General features: G+C 44.6%; 1 protein-coding gene across 8 annotated transcripts in view; it reads left to right on the top strand.

The window, feature by feature from the left end:
• The window catches only part of SV2B (synaptic vesicle glycoprotein 2B), a 158,273-nt gene that overhangs the window by 99,568 nt on the left and 43,681 nt on the right, over nucleotides 1–15,024 (top strand). The window lies entirely within an intron of this gene.

Consider the following 15,024-nt stretch of genomic DNA (forward strand, 5'->3'; position numbering starts at 1 on the left):
CACACACACACAAATAAATATACAAAGAGCATATTATAGTTGCGCAATGCAACATGTGATCTTATCACTTTTATTCACAAAAGGAGGAAATGAAGACAGGGCAAGGGATAGAATCTGAGGTTGGGTGGTGGTCGGGGAGAGTTCGGGGATTTGTTTTTGCACCTGCTCTACTATTTAATGGTTATGTAACTCTGGGCCAATCTGAAGTCTTCCTTCTGAGATTTCACCATTTTAGGTGGTTAATCAATGAGGCCACGTTTCTTTCGATCTCCTTTCAGGTGATATTTAAGCACTTTCTGGGCATATGTAAAAAAAAAAAAAGTCACCCAAAGAAATGAGTGTTAAGGTAGAAAGTTCAGAGATACCTGGCACAGCAAGCCATTTGTTCTTTCAAATGACATTGAATTGTTGGTATCTCAGGGCCTGTTTCCCTGCAGCTAGGATGACAATGTTGGCAGCATGTAAGACACACCAACAGCATCCTTCTCTGTCTGCATTTGATCAATTGGCATTAAGGTTTTTTCGTAATTGTAAAAATAATCCCTCCTTCCTGAAACTGTGGGCTATTCCCTACCTTTGTGCCTATCGAAAGAAAGAAGGCTCCACTTTCAGGCCAGAATTCCATGTGTTGCCTGCAGAATTTTGATTTCTTGGAAGGGTCTAGTCACTTGGCATGTATTTTCCTGGCTTTCGTATTTCTTGCCATCTGCAGTGAAAGACTTGGGGAGTTCTACGCTTCAGACAGTGCTTTAGAACCCAGCAGTTGCCCCCTGGGGCTTGGTGTCTATGCCAGCTCTGTGGAAGGCATGGAGCAGTGTCAGATGGGGCAAAGTCATAAGAATAAATTGTGAGTTGAATTTTCATAACAGCTCAGAGATGGATGTGTTACTCTGCTGTCATGAAAGATCACCCCTCAATTGTTTTATATGCAAATTCTAGCTGAACATTTGATTTATGAGCCACTTTTTCTTTAGACCTGAATTCAGAGTGTCAGTTCCTGAAAGGAGAAGCTACTCTGTGTCCTGGAGGGTCATGCCTTTGGCCCAAAATATGAGCTCAGTTAATACTCATGATGGTGAAATCCACCACTAGGAGTTTTCATATATTCCTTTTTGTGTTTGATTTGTATCAGTTGTTTTTATTTATATTGTTTAGATCATGAAGTCTTTAGAATGGAAGGAAAGATAAGGGCTCCCTTAACAGACCATACACCGATTGCCAGGTTTAGGAGTGTGGACTTAATTCCACAGGCAATAGAGAGCTGTTTAATGGGAAGCTATGGAAAGCCTTTGAGGAAGGAATTGTAGGATGAGGTCTATAGTTTAAGATGATCCCTCACCCCAGTGATCTTGGTGCTGGGAGTGGTTCTAGAGGAGCAGAATTTTGATGATGAGTTTTCTGAATTGGTTTGGGTTTCCGAAATTAGCTTTCTAATAATGTGGTTACATTTAAAGACATTTTTGACTCTGTTTCCTGTACTAAAGAGAACACTGATAGTCCATGGTGTGATGTGGCGATAAAGATACATAAAACACCCCGCTGGATACTCCTAATCAAACGCTTATGGTAGGCAAGCCATTACGCAGTACCTTCAAACATTTTTGTCAAACTAATGAACACAATGACTTTGGCTGGTTGTTCCTAATGTTACTGGACAAAGTTGGGAAAGAAAAGAGAGAGGGAGAGGAGATAGTTAAAAAGAGAGAGAAAAGTCAGGGTAACAGAGATGGTTCTTACCTCCCGGAGTTGTTGGGAGAATGGAATGAAATTGCCCATGTTAACTGCCAGCTCAGGCTCAGCACACAGTAGGTGCTCTGTCAACTTTCATCCTGCTCCTCTGATCCAACTGCAAGCTCTGATGTTTTAGCTTCTCACCTATTTGCGCTAACTTTGGTTAGCGCAAGGATGTCTTGGTACATCCTGTCTACTTTTCTTACAGACTATCTCCCTTGGCAATGGGACCTTCAAAGAGGGCCCCAAAAGACTTTCAGGAGTTTTTTTTTTCCCCTCCACAGTTATATGCACGCTCCAGGAAGAACTTGGAAATAAAAGATATTTTATGACTATCAATTTACTAATTATTGGAATAATAATGTGTTATTTACATTGGCCCACCTATATTTATGTATATATTTGCTCCCACCATGGAAAACTTCACCAAGAATAAAAAAGACTCGAGACTTTTAATGCACATGTTTGAAAATGTGATTTTCCAGACTATGGAAAAATACAACAGGAATAAATGGGAAGAGTTCTTAAGTAAATGGCATATCTTGGGAATGGGGGTGGAAGTTGCAGGGTCCAGTGTGGACTGGAAATGTATAAATAGCTTATTCCCCGTACAAGTGTATACAAGCCTTCTGTGGCCCAATCAAGAGGGTTTAGATATGGAGCTTTTATAGAATCACAGTGGACGTTATTCTGGTTATCTACTGCTACATATCAAACAATCATGTATTCCATGTAGAACCCAAACCCGTACACCATTTACTTTGCTCATGAACCTGCAGTCTGGGCAAACACCTGGCCTCTGCCCTGCTTGGCACTGCCCGGAGCAGCTGGAAGGTGGGGCAGGCTCCTGCCCACCCAGGTCTGGTGCCCAGGCTAGGAGGATGCAGACGGCTGGGGCTTCTCTAGAGCAGCACGCTCCATCTCCATCTGACTCTACATGCGCTATTTCGGACATGGCAGCTTCAGGGTGGCTGGATTTCAGACTCGTAGCATTAGGATTTCCAAGGTGCATATCCTGAGACAGGAAAACAAGCAGAAGCCTTTTGTGACCTTGCCTCACAAATCGAGCAGTGTTATTTCCTTGCATTTTCTATCTGTTGAGTCATAAAGAGCTGTTCGATTTCAAGGAAAGGGGAAATAGACTGTGTCTTTTGTCTTTTGCTGGGGAAGTGGCAGGGTTCTGCAGAGCAGGTGGGACCGGAAACATTGCTGAGCCATTTTTGTGCAGTGTAGTCCATTGCAGACTTTTTTTTTTTGTACCAGACTTCTGTGTGGCCCCTCTCAACGGCACGTGCTATTGACATTTTGGGCTGGATAATTCCTTGTTCTGGGGGCCGTTGTGTGCATCATAGGATATTTAGCAGCATCCTTGACCTCTATCCACAAGATGCCTGTAGCACCCTGCTCACAGCTGTGACAACCAAAAAGTGTCAGTATCTTCAGATAGTGCTAAATGTCCCCTGGGGGGCAAAATCCCTTCCATTTGAGAACCACTGCTCTAGACGAGTGTTCTCAATCCCAGCTGCCCAATAGAGTCACCTGAGGAGCTGTTAAAAATCCAGGCCCTGCTCTAGAATAACTAAGTGAGAATCTCTACAGGAGAGGCCCATGCATAAGCATTTTTTAACAGCACCCAGTAATGCTGTTGTGCAACCATGGGTAGGAAACCTCCATGCCAGTAGGAACTTCTGGGATGTCAGGGTTTTTGCTTATTGTGCTTTATAAAGTGTAAGATAAGCACTATCCCCAAAGGGCTTCCTTCTTGTCTTCGCCATAATGGTCGGAATATTTGCACATATCTTGGCCAACATGAAAAGATGGAGTTGCATCGGAAAATCATGTAGAGTGTTTTACAGATTTCCAGTGGTTTTCCTGGTCACTCTTATTTGATCTTTAAATGACTCTGTGAGATGAGCAGGGTGGCAATCCCTGTTTACGTGGGGCGGGGAAGGGTTGCTTGGAGACCATCATCGATGAGTGCTGGACTCCAGTTCCTAATGTACTTTCCTTGTCCTGCACTGCCACCCGTTGTCACCGTAGGTTCCTTTGCATTAATGAAATTGGAAGGTTTCTTTTCTCATGTACAGACTTCTTCACAGAAACAAAACAAATTGATGCTAAAAGAGTCAGTTATTTCCCAGTGCCTGCTATAACCTCTGTTACTTTTCTCCTAATTTAAAAGTAAATTATAATAATTATATCACCATCACCACTAAGAGTTATAATTTGAGAAGCTCTTTCCTTGCATCCACTATTTGTACTGGGTGTCTTATATACAGCATTTCCAATCCTTATAACAACCTTATAACAACAACAACAACAAGGCAAATGTTATTTTCACCATCTAACAAATGAGAAGATGTTGGCTCTGAAGTAACTTGTCAAAATTACTTGGTGACAGATCTAGGATTCGAAACTGGTTATATATATCTGACGTCAGAGTCCATTGTCTCTCCTTTGCCTTGCTGTCTCATCCCTGGAAGACTTTTCCAGGTGCCCATTACATATAGAAGCTTAAGCAACCTTTTCTGCAAAATGCGTCACTCCAGTAAGATGCAAGTGTAGAGTAGTAGCTGGGCCTCCCTCGGGGTGCTGGAGTCAGTGACAGCTCATCTCTGTAGGCGAGAAGGTGGTTTCATCCACGCCCCAGCAGCTAGGTCTGAAAGGCCAGGTGCTGACTGCACTAGGAGGGGGAGCTGCAGGGGTCTGCGGTGGGTGATCGCTGTGGCACAGACTGTCATTCCAGAATTGGCTGTCTGGAGAGCTGAGGGACGACACTGCTATCCTCCATCTCAGGCCATGAAAGGGGTCCCAAGGGAGGATTGGTCACCATGCACAGACCAGAGCAGCAGGGGCACAAAAAACTCCCGCTGATTCCCTCCCCCAGCAAGCACGTCAGACAGGGAACACTCAGGTCCTCAGTGGAATTCGTGACCACACAGCTAAAATGGCCCTTGGTAGGCCAGTGGGTGTGAAATGCTTCTTTATTTATAAATCTTAGGCAGCACCAGCCCAGATGTGCTGATTTTCACTTTGCAAAGCATTGACGTTAGTTTCCAGAGAAGAAAGCTTGAAAGTCACAGACGTTAGCGGGGAAGGAGGGAGGGGGTGTGGGTAGAAGGTCCTGGAAATGTGGAAACGTAATAGCCTTTGACATGCCCCATGGGGCCCACTGAACAGACGGAAGGCGAACATACTCCTTTCCACGTGGGCTGCGCGAATGTGCCGAGTGTACGTCTCTGTCCCGCCGCGGGGGGTTTGCTGACTCAGAGGCACGCATCCCTCCCTGTGGGGATGTGCAGAAAATAGTCCGAAGAAGTTTCATCCTTTCCTGGGCCTCTGCCTCCCCTCTCTGCGGGGCCCAAAAGGGAAGCCTTGTCCCTGAAAGGCGGCGTGATGACGATTATAAGGCATGCGGCGTGAGTCACGGCATCACGGAGCATCTAATGTTAGAAACGAAAGGGGTGAAAGAGAACTCCCAGCATGCCCTCCGTGTCCAGCTTGAGGAAGCTGAGCCCTCAGGAGGAAGTGACTTAGGTCAAAGTCAGATGCTCTGAGACCAGGACCCGGGACTCCTGACTGTTGCAAACAGTTCCTTCCTCTGTACCAAGTTGTCTTGCCTTTCCTTCTTAAGGAATGATTACTTGAATCAATCAGATGATTTTTTTTTTTACCCGTGTGATTTCTTTTTTAGGAGGCAGTGTGTGTATAGGATGCATTTGGCTGTTGGTAACAGTGGCTCTGAATCATAACGATATTTGTTATTTGCCGATCAAGAATTGTCAAAGTAGATGGTTCCAGGGTTGGTTCGATGGCTCACTGATGTCAGGGCGTGAGGTTGGCATCTCTGGGATTCCCTTTGCATTTCAGTGGCCACCACTGCTCTGAGCTCCCAGAATGGCTTTCCAGTGGTCATCTGGGAGGCATACCCCTGCCTTCCTGGTGAGAAGGATTGGATGAAGATGACCATCCTAAATCAACTACGATTTGTCCCCTAGAGTTGAGTGTACATGGGGCGGGGAGTGGGGGGGAAGTGCAATTTCTCTGAACACATTAGAATACCTGAACGAAAACCAGGGTTCTCTTAACATGGAAGAAGAGGGGAAAAGGCTGTTAGGAGTGTGACCTCCCAAGGAGTGTACACATGCACATGTTTGTGAAGGTAGACGGACTTCTTGTCTTGGCCACACCACTATCTCTACCGTTTTAGAAAAGTCATTGAACCGCCCTGACCTAGGTTTAATCTATGAGATTAAAATATTATTAGTACCTACTTTACAGGACCACCGTGAGGATTAGACGAGGTAGTAAAGTATCTTAAGGGCTCATCATAGTCCCTGGCACACAGTAAGGGTCCGATAAATATGAGGTTCTGTTTGTATATTTTCAGTTTATTCACGGTATTGTAGAAGTGTTTAAGGAGTCAGCTGTTTACTCACTGGCTCGTTGATGAACAGAATACAAGTCCCCCCACCATGGAGCTGACATTTCCCTGGAGAAACAGATAACACACGGGACGGGTCCCGACCTGCACCGTCCCCTAGAGGAGTGAGGGGGCTCCAGAACTCAGTGCTGTCTTGGTGGGCTCCCCAACGTCTCTTCTCCCCAGCGCTGTCAGCTTTGCCACCAAAATCAGGACTAATTTCATTGTTCTTTTTATCCTGTGTGTCGGTCACCATGAGAGGCCATGTCTCCTGGGACCTCCCTTGTCACCCAGGCTTGCATCCCCTGATGGCACTGGCTACTCCCTTCCCCTTCCCTTCCCCCTCTCCTCTGAGGATGGGACTTGCCCTGCAGTCTTAGCTGGGGGCTGTTCTCTCTCTCACCCTCCCCTATTCCAGTACCTTTGCTCCCTATCTCCATTTCCAGACCATTCTCTCTCCCTCCTCATGAAAATATCCCACATTTGGATCTCTTGTCAGCAGAGAGACACACGCCTGTTTCAGGCAACTACGGATCCCTGGGCCATGCTGTCTTGTTCCCCGAGGATTTAAATGTCCAAGTTCACTGTCACTTCCCAGCAATATTTGTGTTATAACTCTTGGTGGTTTCCATAAGCACTTCCCATCGCCCTGCTCTCTCACTTCCTTAAAGTTCCCTCCTACAGCCTTTGACGCAACTGTCTCTTGTTACCCTCTGGTCCTTGCTGTGTTCCCCGCTGAACTTAAATTCCATGGTCCATCATCATGGTCCCTCCCTGTGTGCACTGCCGGTTTCCTTGGGCCTCCCTTGCTTTGCTGTGTCCCCCTGTCCCGGTTCATCCTGGCTGTTCATCCGTCTCCTCGTGCCCTGCAGCTGAACGGGGCTGCTGAGAAACACAGGCGCTGCCCACCAGCCCCGCTGCACTCACGATTAGGATCCTCCAGGGCCTCTTTGTGCTGCCGTAGTCTGTTCACTCCCACACTCAACACGGTGACTATTTCGCACCCCATCTACAATTTCCACTTCCCAGCGTCCCCTCCTCATTTCCACCCTCAGCCTAATAAACTCAGTTCCTTTTCCACAGAGAAAAACAGAAGCAACCACAAGAGAATGCCCACAGCTCCTGCTGCCCCCCGCCCCGCACTGGGCCCTGCGCTTCCACTTTATTCCCGGGCCTGGAGGAGCTGCAATGTCCCCTGTCCTTGCGCCTCCTCCCAGGGCTCCAGTTTTGTGATCCCACCTTCCTCCTCATCCTCAGTACTTCTCCCTCTGTGGACTCCTGCCCATCAGCACACACACGATGCAGTTTCTGCATCCTCAAGCACACACGCATGTCTCTTCTGTTCCCTTTGCAGCAAAATTCACCGAGTGCAATTCCTCAGTCCCCTTCTCACTTGAACCCACTGAGCGGGATTCAGTCCCCCCACTTCAGAAACCTGTCCTTGTCTCGGTCACTCATGGCCTCCACTTGCTCAGCAGTGGTTGGTCAGCGCTCAGTGCTCAGCTGTCTTGACCTGCCCACAGCAACTGTGACCCTTGGCCACTCCCCCTCCTTTGTGCACTTTGTTTGTTGGACATCTAGGCCACCTCTGTCCCCTAGTTTTCCCACTGTACACTGGCTGCTCCTTCTCATTCTCCGTTGCATATTTGTGGTTGGAGAGAGAACCCCTTCCTGATTATGGTCACAAGATGGCCACCACTGCTCTTTCGCCACGTTGCTGAAGCAAAGGGCTTCTGTCTCTTCTACTCTCCCGCCTCTGGGCCTGTTTGCCACACTAGAACTTCCTGGAGGGATTGTCCTGCTTTTCCCTATTGTCGTGACTCATCCTGAGCCGAAGGGCCAGGAGTATTTTGCATCCATCCATAGGCAGAGTGACAAATGCCTCACTCCAAACCTGGTGTCCTTGAATAACATTGGTGCGTCCTTTCTCATGGTCTGTTTCATAGTTTGGGGCATTGATGACTCACCTAACTATAAACCTAGGTTCTTCTGTTAGATATTGGGAAACTTTACTTAGGTATTTTAGTAATTGCGGTCAGAGGAAAACTCCTAACCTCAGTTTCCTCATCTGTTCCATGAATATATTACTATTTCCCTCCCAAGGTTGAAATGACAAATTGAAATTATTATATAGGCATCACCTGGCATAGTGCCTAGCACATGGCAGGGGCTCAACAGCTGCTAGTTCCTGTGCCCCGGTGTTTCTTCTCTATGCATTTGTTTCCAAATGACAGGAACTCTCTGTTCGAGAATGGTAGATGGAACGGAGACCGTTTAGTTGGGAGATGCTGATTTTTACCCCTACAAAGCAAATGTGTACAGTCAAATAAATATTTGAGTGGTTGCTGGGGAAAGGGAGCTCAGAATCCTCCCAGGCTAATTAATGCATTTAATTTCTAAGCATTCAAGCAAAAAAAAAATGTTAGAAATGGCTTATTTGTCCTTGGTTAATTGCTACACAAGGAAGAGCATCCATGCAACCGCTCTCCTTTTGCATCCACACCACAAGCCCGTGCAGTCGATTGCACGTCTCCCCCTCCTGCTGCCTCTGGTGCCGAGAGGAAATATGCTGTGATAAAAGAAAAGTGTCTCCAGAGCTGGCGAGAGTTTTGCAATATGTGGCAGCTCTCCGGAAGGACGTTTGGCATTGTGTCTCGAGAGCCACAGACTTTTTGGTCCCCTTCGGTCCCATTTCTTGGAATCCATTCTGAGCAAATAACCGGAAACGTCTACAGAGATGTGTGCACAACGCTGTTCCTTGTTGAGTTATTTGTTAAGTCAAGAAACAAGACTATGAAGCTTCCAATATAGAATGGCGTCAACTGTGCAAATACTGTACATGGTTTTATACACATGCAAACACAAACACATGTATGAAATAAAACATGCTAACAACAGCTGTCTTTGAGTGGTGGCATGATGGATGGTTTTTGCTTTACCCTTGTCTTTTATTTCAAAATATTAAGGGAGTACAAATGTTTTTGTTACATGGATACCTTTTATAATGTCAGGGTTTTCAGTGTGCTTGTTACCCTAATAGTGTTCATTGTACCTGACAGATAATTTCTGCCCAGCCTCCCTCCTCCATCTCCCTCTGGATTTCCAATGACCTTTACATCTCTCTGTGACTGTGTGTGCCTATCGATTTGCTCCCAATTATTAAATCATGTGGTGTTTGCTTTTCCATTCCTGAGATATTTCACTTAGGATAATGGTCTCTGGTTCCGTCCAAGTTGCTGCAAAAGACATTATTTCATTCCTTTTTTCAGTTGAGTAGTACTCCTTTAATACATTTGTTGGGGTATTTTTCAGATTTTTCTACAGTAAATATGAATTATTTTGATATATTTTGTTTATTCAACAATTAGTAATGGAGCACCTGCTATGCATCGATTTTTGTGCAAAGTGCTAGAAACACAGTGGGGAACCCCATGTGAACAGAACCAACAGGATCCCTCCTCCCAGGAGTTTACAGTCAAAGGATCTTGACAAATGTCGACTAAATACACAACAGCAAATAGAGATATGTGCAGTATGAAGGAAAGGAACAGTATGCTGCAGAAAGGCCAGCCAGGGGTAACCGAATTCTGTTTGAATCAAGGGTGAGCAAACTGGCCCACAGACCCGTGACCTATTTTTGTTTTTACATTTTTAAAGAGCCATCAACTTAAAAGGAAATAAGAATTAGATATGTCAGAGATCATAAGAGGTCTACAAAGTAAATTATTCGCCAGTAAAATAGCTACTCTCTGGCCTTTTATAGGAAAAATCTGATGAGCCCTAGTTTGGAACATCAGGGGTGCCTTTCTAAGGAGATGACATTTAATCAAGGAACTTAAGAAATATGAGTTAGCCAAAAAAAAAAAAAAAGGTGTTTTTTCTCCCTCAAAGTCTTGTTACAGGAAACTCAAAAAATATTTTTGTGAAAGAAATTTTTTATTGGAGCCTGGCTTTTTCTCCAGGTATGGAGAGAGGGAGGTATCTCGAAAGGGCACGCTGCTATAAATAAGTTTCTTTTGCGATTCTCTGTCCTCTTTCCTCAGATTTCTTTAATATGCGGTTGGTTTGCTTTTAAAATACCACCACCTTGTTTTCATTTTTGCAATCCTGTGGTTTTCCAAGGTCAGTTCCAAGCTGCACTACTAATAACAACAATGGCAACTTTTATTAATTGTGCATTTCCTTGTAAGCCAGGCACCCTTCTAGATGGTTTAGACCCACTCTCCTGTATTAATATAACCCTAACAACTCTGCAAGATGAGAAGTATCGTCTGAATTTTACAAAGAAGTAATGGTCAGAGAAGCCGAATGGGTTGCCAGGGTCAGGCAGGCGGCTGGCAGTCTGGGAGCCGGGACCACCGCCCACCTGTCAGGCTCAGCGCCGGCCCCTCCTTCCATGGTTCTTGGCAACACAGGCTCCTCCCTCTTCCAAGGAGGCGTGTTCCCTTTCCTTTGTTGTGCTATCACCAGTTAAGTCTTTCCCTTCAGTCTCATCCCCCAGCCCCTGCTCTGTAAGTAGCCATCGTGGTTTTAAATGTCTTTAAAAAATCTCCTTGTATTAAGGGGACATTCCCCTCATATGTGCCACCCGGCTTGTTGAGTGGAATTGAAGGATGGTAGAGTTTCCAGTTTCCTAACTAGTCCCTTATCTGCCTCACACTAAAGTAATTTTTGATAACTCCATTGCACTCTAATTTTCCAAATTTATTGTCTTAATTTCTTCTGGGAATGACAGATTTTAAATGAGTTTAATAGCACAGCCATTTCACATGAATAGCACAGAGGCGCCATTAATTTCATATTTCTCTTCCCTGGTGGACAGGCTCATTTTTCCTCCGTCCGTCCTTTCCCTGGCCTCCAAAGACAGCATTTGAGAAGCTCTTCTGACTCTCTCCAGTACCTTTGTTGTCTTGGACGGTGAGGTTTAGCAGTGAAAACACCAGGCTCAGAGCCAGGAGCCAGGACGCAGTGCCAGGCGGTGCTGGGCCAGCCACTGACCTTCTCTGAGGCTCAGCCTTCTTGCCTGGTAAAGCTAGGCAAGGTTGGAATTAATTCCAAGGGGTTGGAATTAATATCTCATTTCTAAGATTTGTCATTTTTTCCTATGCGTCTAGAAGAGTCCAGGAATAGTAAGGAGATAGAAATCATACCAGTCATTTGAAAAGAGAGACTTTAATATAAAAAATTATTAACTGGGCAAGTGAAATGGTTTTGAAAAGCATCACTGAGGTAGCAGCTACCACCCCTAGGGCTGGGGAGGTAAAGGGAAGAGATTGGGCTGATTATGATTTAGAACCTCAGCAAAGGGGCCCCATGAAGCTGCAACTCGGATCTCTGGAGAGAGGCCCTGGCTGGCTGGTGCAGGTGCAGGAGGGGAGGGTGGGGTGCACTGCGGTCTCTGCTGGTTGAACTCAGCCGCTGCCATAGAAAGACACTGCTGCTACCCAGGTGAAACCCACAGGAAGGGGCTTTTCTTCCTTCTCCAGCCTTTAAAGCCTCTCTCTCTAGTGCCCCCTATTGGCAGAGCCTGGTAGGGAGCAGCTGGCAAAAAAGATATGGGATCTGTGAGCCAAGTCGGGTCTGGAAGCCAGGCTTTGGAGCTGAGAGATAACCACGGAACAACTGGCACAGTGTTCATTGCTGAGATTGCAAACCGGTAGCCTAGAAGCCACTTTCGGCCCATAAACGTGTCTTGTGTGGCCTTCAGTAGTTGAATCAAACATTTGTGCCTGGGCTTTTTTTTTTTTTTTTTTTGAGACAGAGTCTCGCTTTGTTGCCCAGGCTAGAGTGAGTGCCGTGGCGTCAGCCTAGCTCACAGCAACCTCAAACTCCTGGGCTCGAGTGATCCTTCTGCCTCAGCCTCCCGGGTAGCTGGGACTACAGGCATGCGCCACCATGCCCGGCTAATTTTTATATATATATATCAGTTGGCCAATTAATTTCTTTCTATTTATAGTAGAGACGGGGTCTCGCTCTTGCTCAGGCTGGTTTTGAACTCCTGACCTTGAGCAATCCGCCCGCCTCGGCCTCCCAAGAGCTAGGATTACAGGCGTGAGCCACAGCGCCCGGCCTGTGCCTGGGCTTTTAATCTAAATATCTTCTTCCTGGAAAATTCACAGAACTTCATCTTTCATGATTTACATTTTTTAAAAAGTAAATAAATGAATGCGAAAGCAGCTTGGGATTATCAAGTTCAGTCATCAGTGTACAAATCAGGTGGTTCAGCCCCTCAGAAGGTGAGAGGTTGATCTCTTGAATGATACAACCGGTGAACAAGATCTGCGGGTTCCAAGGCAAAGCTTCCGGTCAGCATGCCTCACTGTGTGTACGGGAGGGCGGGTGTGCTCTGCGTGTGGTTCCTGGCCCGCAGCACCAGCCTCACCTGTGAGCTTGCTGGAGCTGCAGACTCTCAGGGCCCAGCCCACACCTGTCGCATCAGAATATGGTTTTAACAAGATCCCCAGGTGATTTGTGTACACAGTTAAATTTGAGAAGTGCTGAAGATAGCTTTATTGAAGTAAAGGAAAAATGAACTTTTATTGGATGCTAGTGTTTTACTCCAGGGTGGGGCCAGGGTATGGGGTATAGAGAGGTTTGTTCTCAGCAAATCTGTAGACCACTCACGCGTGCACGCAAACACCCGTGTGTGCACACACGACCACACATGCATGCAGCTGTGCACATGCATGTTCTCCCTCACACGCACATACAGAGCTGTTTATGATCTGGCCTCCGTCCTGCCCTCCACCCTGAATCCCTCTTCAGTTTTTCCCACGTGGACGATGCTCTACTCATGCTGAACTACTTACAAGTAGTTGCCCAAACATGTCAGGCTTTCTTTTTCGCCTCTTGCCTTTGCACTTGCTGTCTGCCACTGCCTTTAATGCACTCTCCCAATCACCGAATGGAAATCGGACTAAGTTCTACTTGTCTTTCAAGAACATCTCAGTGTCTTTCTGTTGGAAGCCTTCTCACACTGAGAGAAGTATATCCAAGCTTTCCTCCTCCTGTGCGTTTTAATAATGCCTGACATATACCTTCATTAGAGCGCTTTTTTTGCACTCGAAGATAATCATTCATTTTATTGTTTATCTCCTTGAAAGGAAGGAACCAGTCCTCACTTAGCAAGCAGCTTTGGGGATGACCAGGTGAAGAAAGAATGAACTAATGTGGAGCTGAGACTCTGATCAATGCTTTTCTATGAAGAGCAGTAAAGTGTAATAGTTAAAGCATCATGTTGGTTTTTTGAGAAGATAAACAAAATCGACAAACTTTTAGCTACACTAAAAAAGAGCGAGAACATTCATGTAAAATCAGAAATGAAGGGGAGACAATAGAGCTGATGGCACAGAAATACAAAGGATCATGAGCCTACTATGAATGATTATACTCAATAAATTGCATAACCTAGAAGAATGGATAAATTCCTAGAAACATACAATCTACAAAGACTGCATTAAGAAGAAATAGAAGATCTGAACAGACAAATAATGAGCAAAGAGATTGAATGCCCATCTTCCTCAAACTCTTCTTAAAATTTGAAAAGTAGGGAATATTTTCAAACTTATTTTACAAGGCCAGCATCACCCTAAAAACAAAGCCAGAGAAGGACACTCCAAGGGAAGAGACCTACAGCCAGTATTCCTGATGTACATAGGTAAAGAAATTGTCAGAAAAATACTAGCAAATTGAATTTAGGTGGCCTATTAAAAGGATCATAATCATGATCAAGTGGGATGGGATTTATCTCTGGGATACAAGGATGTTTCAACATATACAAATCAGTATGTGATATACACCACATTAACAGAATGAAGGATAAAAATCATATGATCATCTCAATAGATGCAGAAAAAGCATTTGACAAAATTCAATATCTTTTTATGATAAAAACTCTCAACAAATTAAGTACAGAAGGAATGTACCTCAACATAACATGACAAGCCCACAGCTGACACCATACTCAATAAGACAAAGACACTCACTCTTGCCACTTGCATAGAGCACAGTAATGGAAGTCCTAGCCAGAGCAATCAGACAAGAAGAACAAATAAAAGGCATTCAAAAAGAAGAAGTAAAATTGTCTCTGTTTGCAGATGGCATCTTATACGTAGAAACCCCACCAAAAATCTATCAGAGCTAATAAATGAATTCAGTAAAGTTGGGATATTGAAAACCAATATTAAAAAATCAGTAGCACTTCTATTGACTGACAATGAACTACCTGAAAAAGAATTCAAGAAAATAATCTCACTTACAATAGCATAAAAAAATACTTAGGAATAAATTTAAACAAGGAAGAGAAAGATCTATACTCTGGATACTGTAAAACATTGATGAAAAAACTGAAGAAGATACAAATAAATAGAAAGATATTCCATGTTTATGGGTAGGAAGAGTTAATATTGTTAAAGTGCCCATACTACCCAAATTGATCTACAGATTCAATGTAATCCCTTCAAAATTTCAATGGCATTTTCCACAGAAATGGAAAAAAAAAATCCTAAAATTCATATGGAGCCACAAAAGACTTGAATAGCCAAAGTAATCTTGAGTAAAAAGAACAGAGCTGATGGCATCACAATACGCGATTTCAAATATACTACAAAGCTACAGTAATTTTTAAAAGCACAGTAATGGCATGAAAACAGACATATGGACCAATGCAACAGAATAGAGAGCCCGGCAATAAAATCACACATTTTTGGTCATTGATTTTTGACAAAGGTGCCAAGAATATGCAATGGGGGAAAGACAATCTCTTGAATAAATGATACTGGGGAAACTGGATATCCACATGCAAAAGAATGAAATTATACCTTCATCTCACACCATTAACAAATTATGCTGCATTCCCCTCAGAAGTCAGA

This window comes from Microcebus murinus, chromosome 7 (assembly GCF_040939455.1).
Source record: "Microcebus murinus isolate Inina chromosome 7, M.murinus_Inina_mat1.0, whole genome shotgun sequence".
NCBI lineage: Eukaryota > Metazoa > Chordata > Mammalia > Primates > Cheirogaleidae > Microcebus > Microcebus murinus.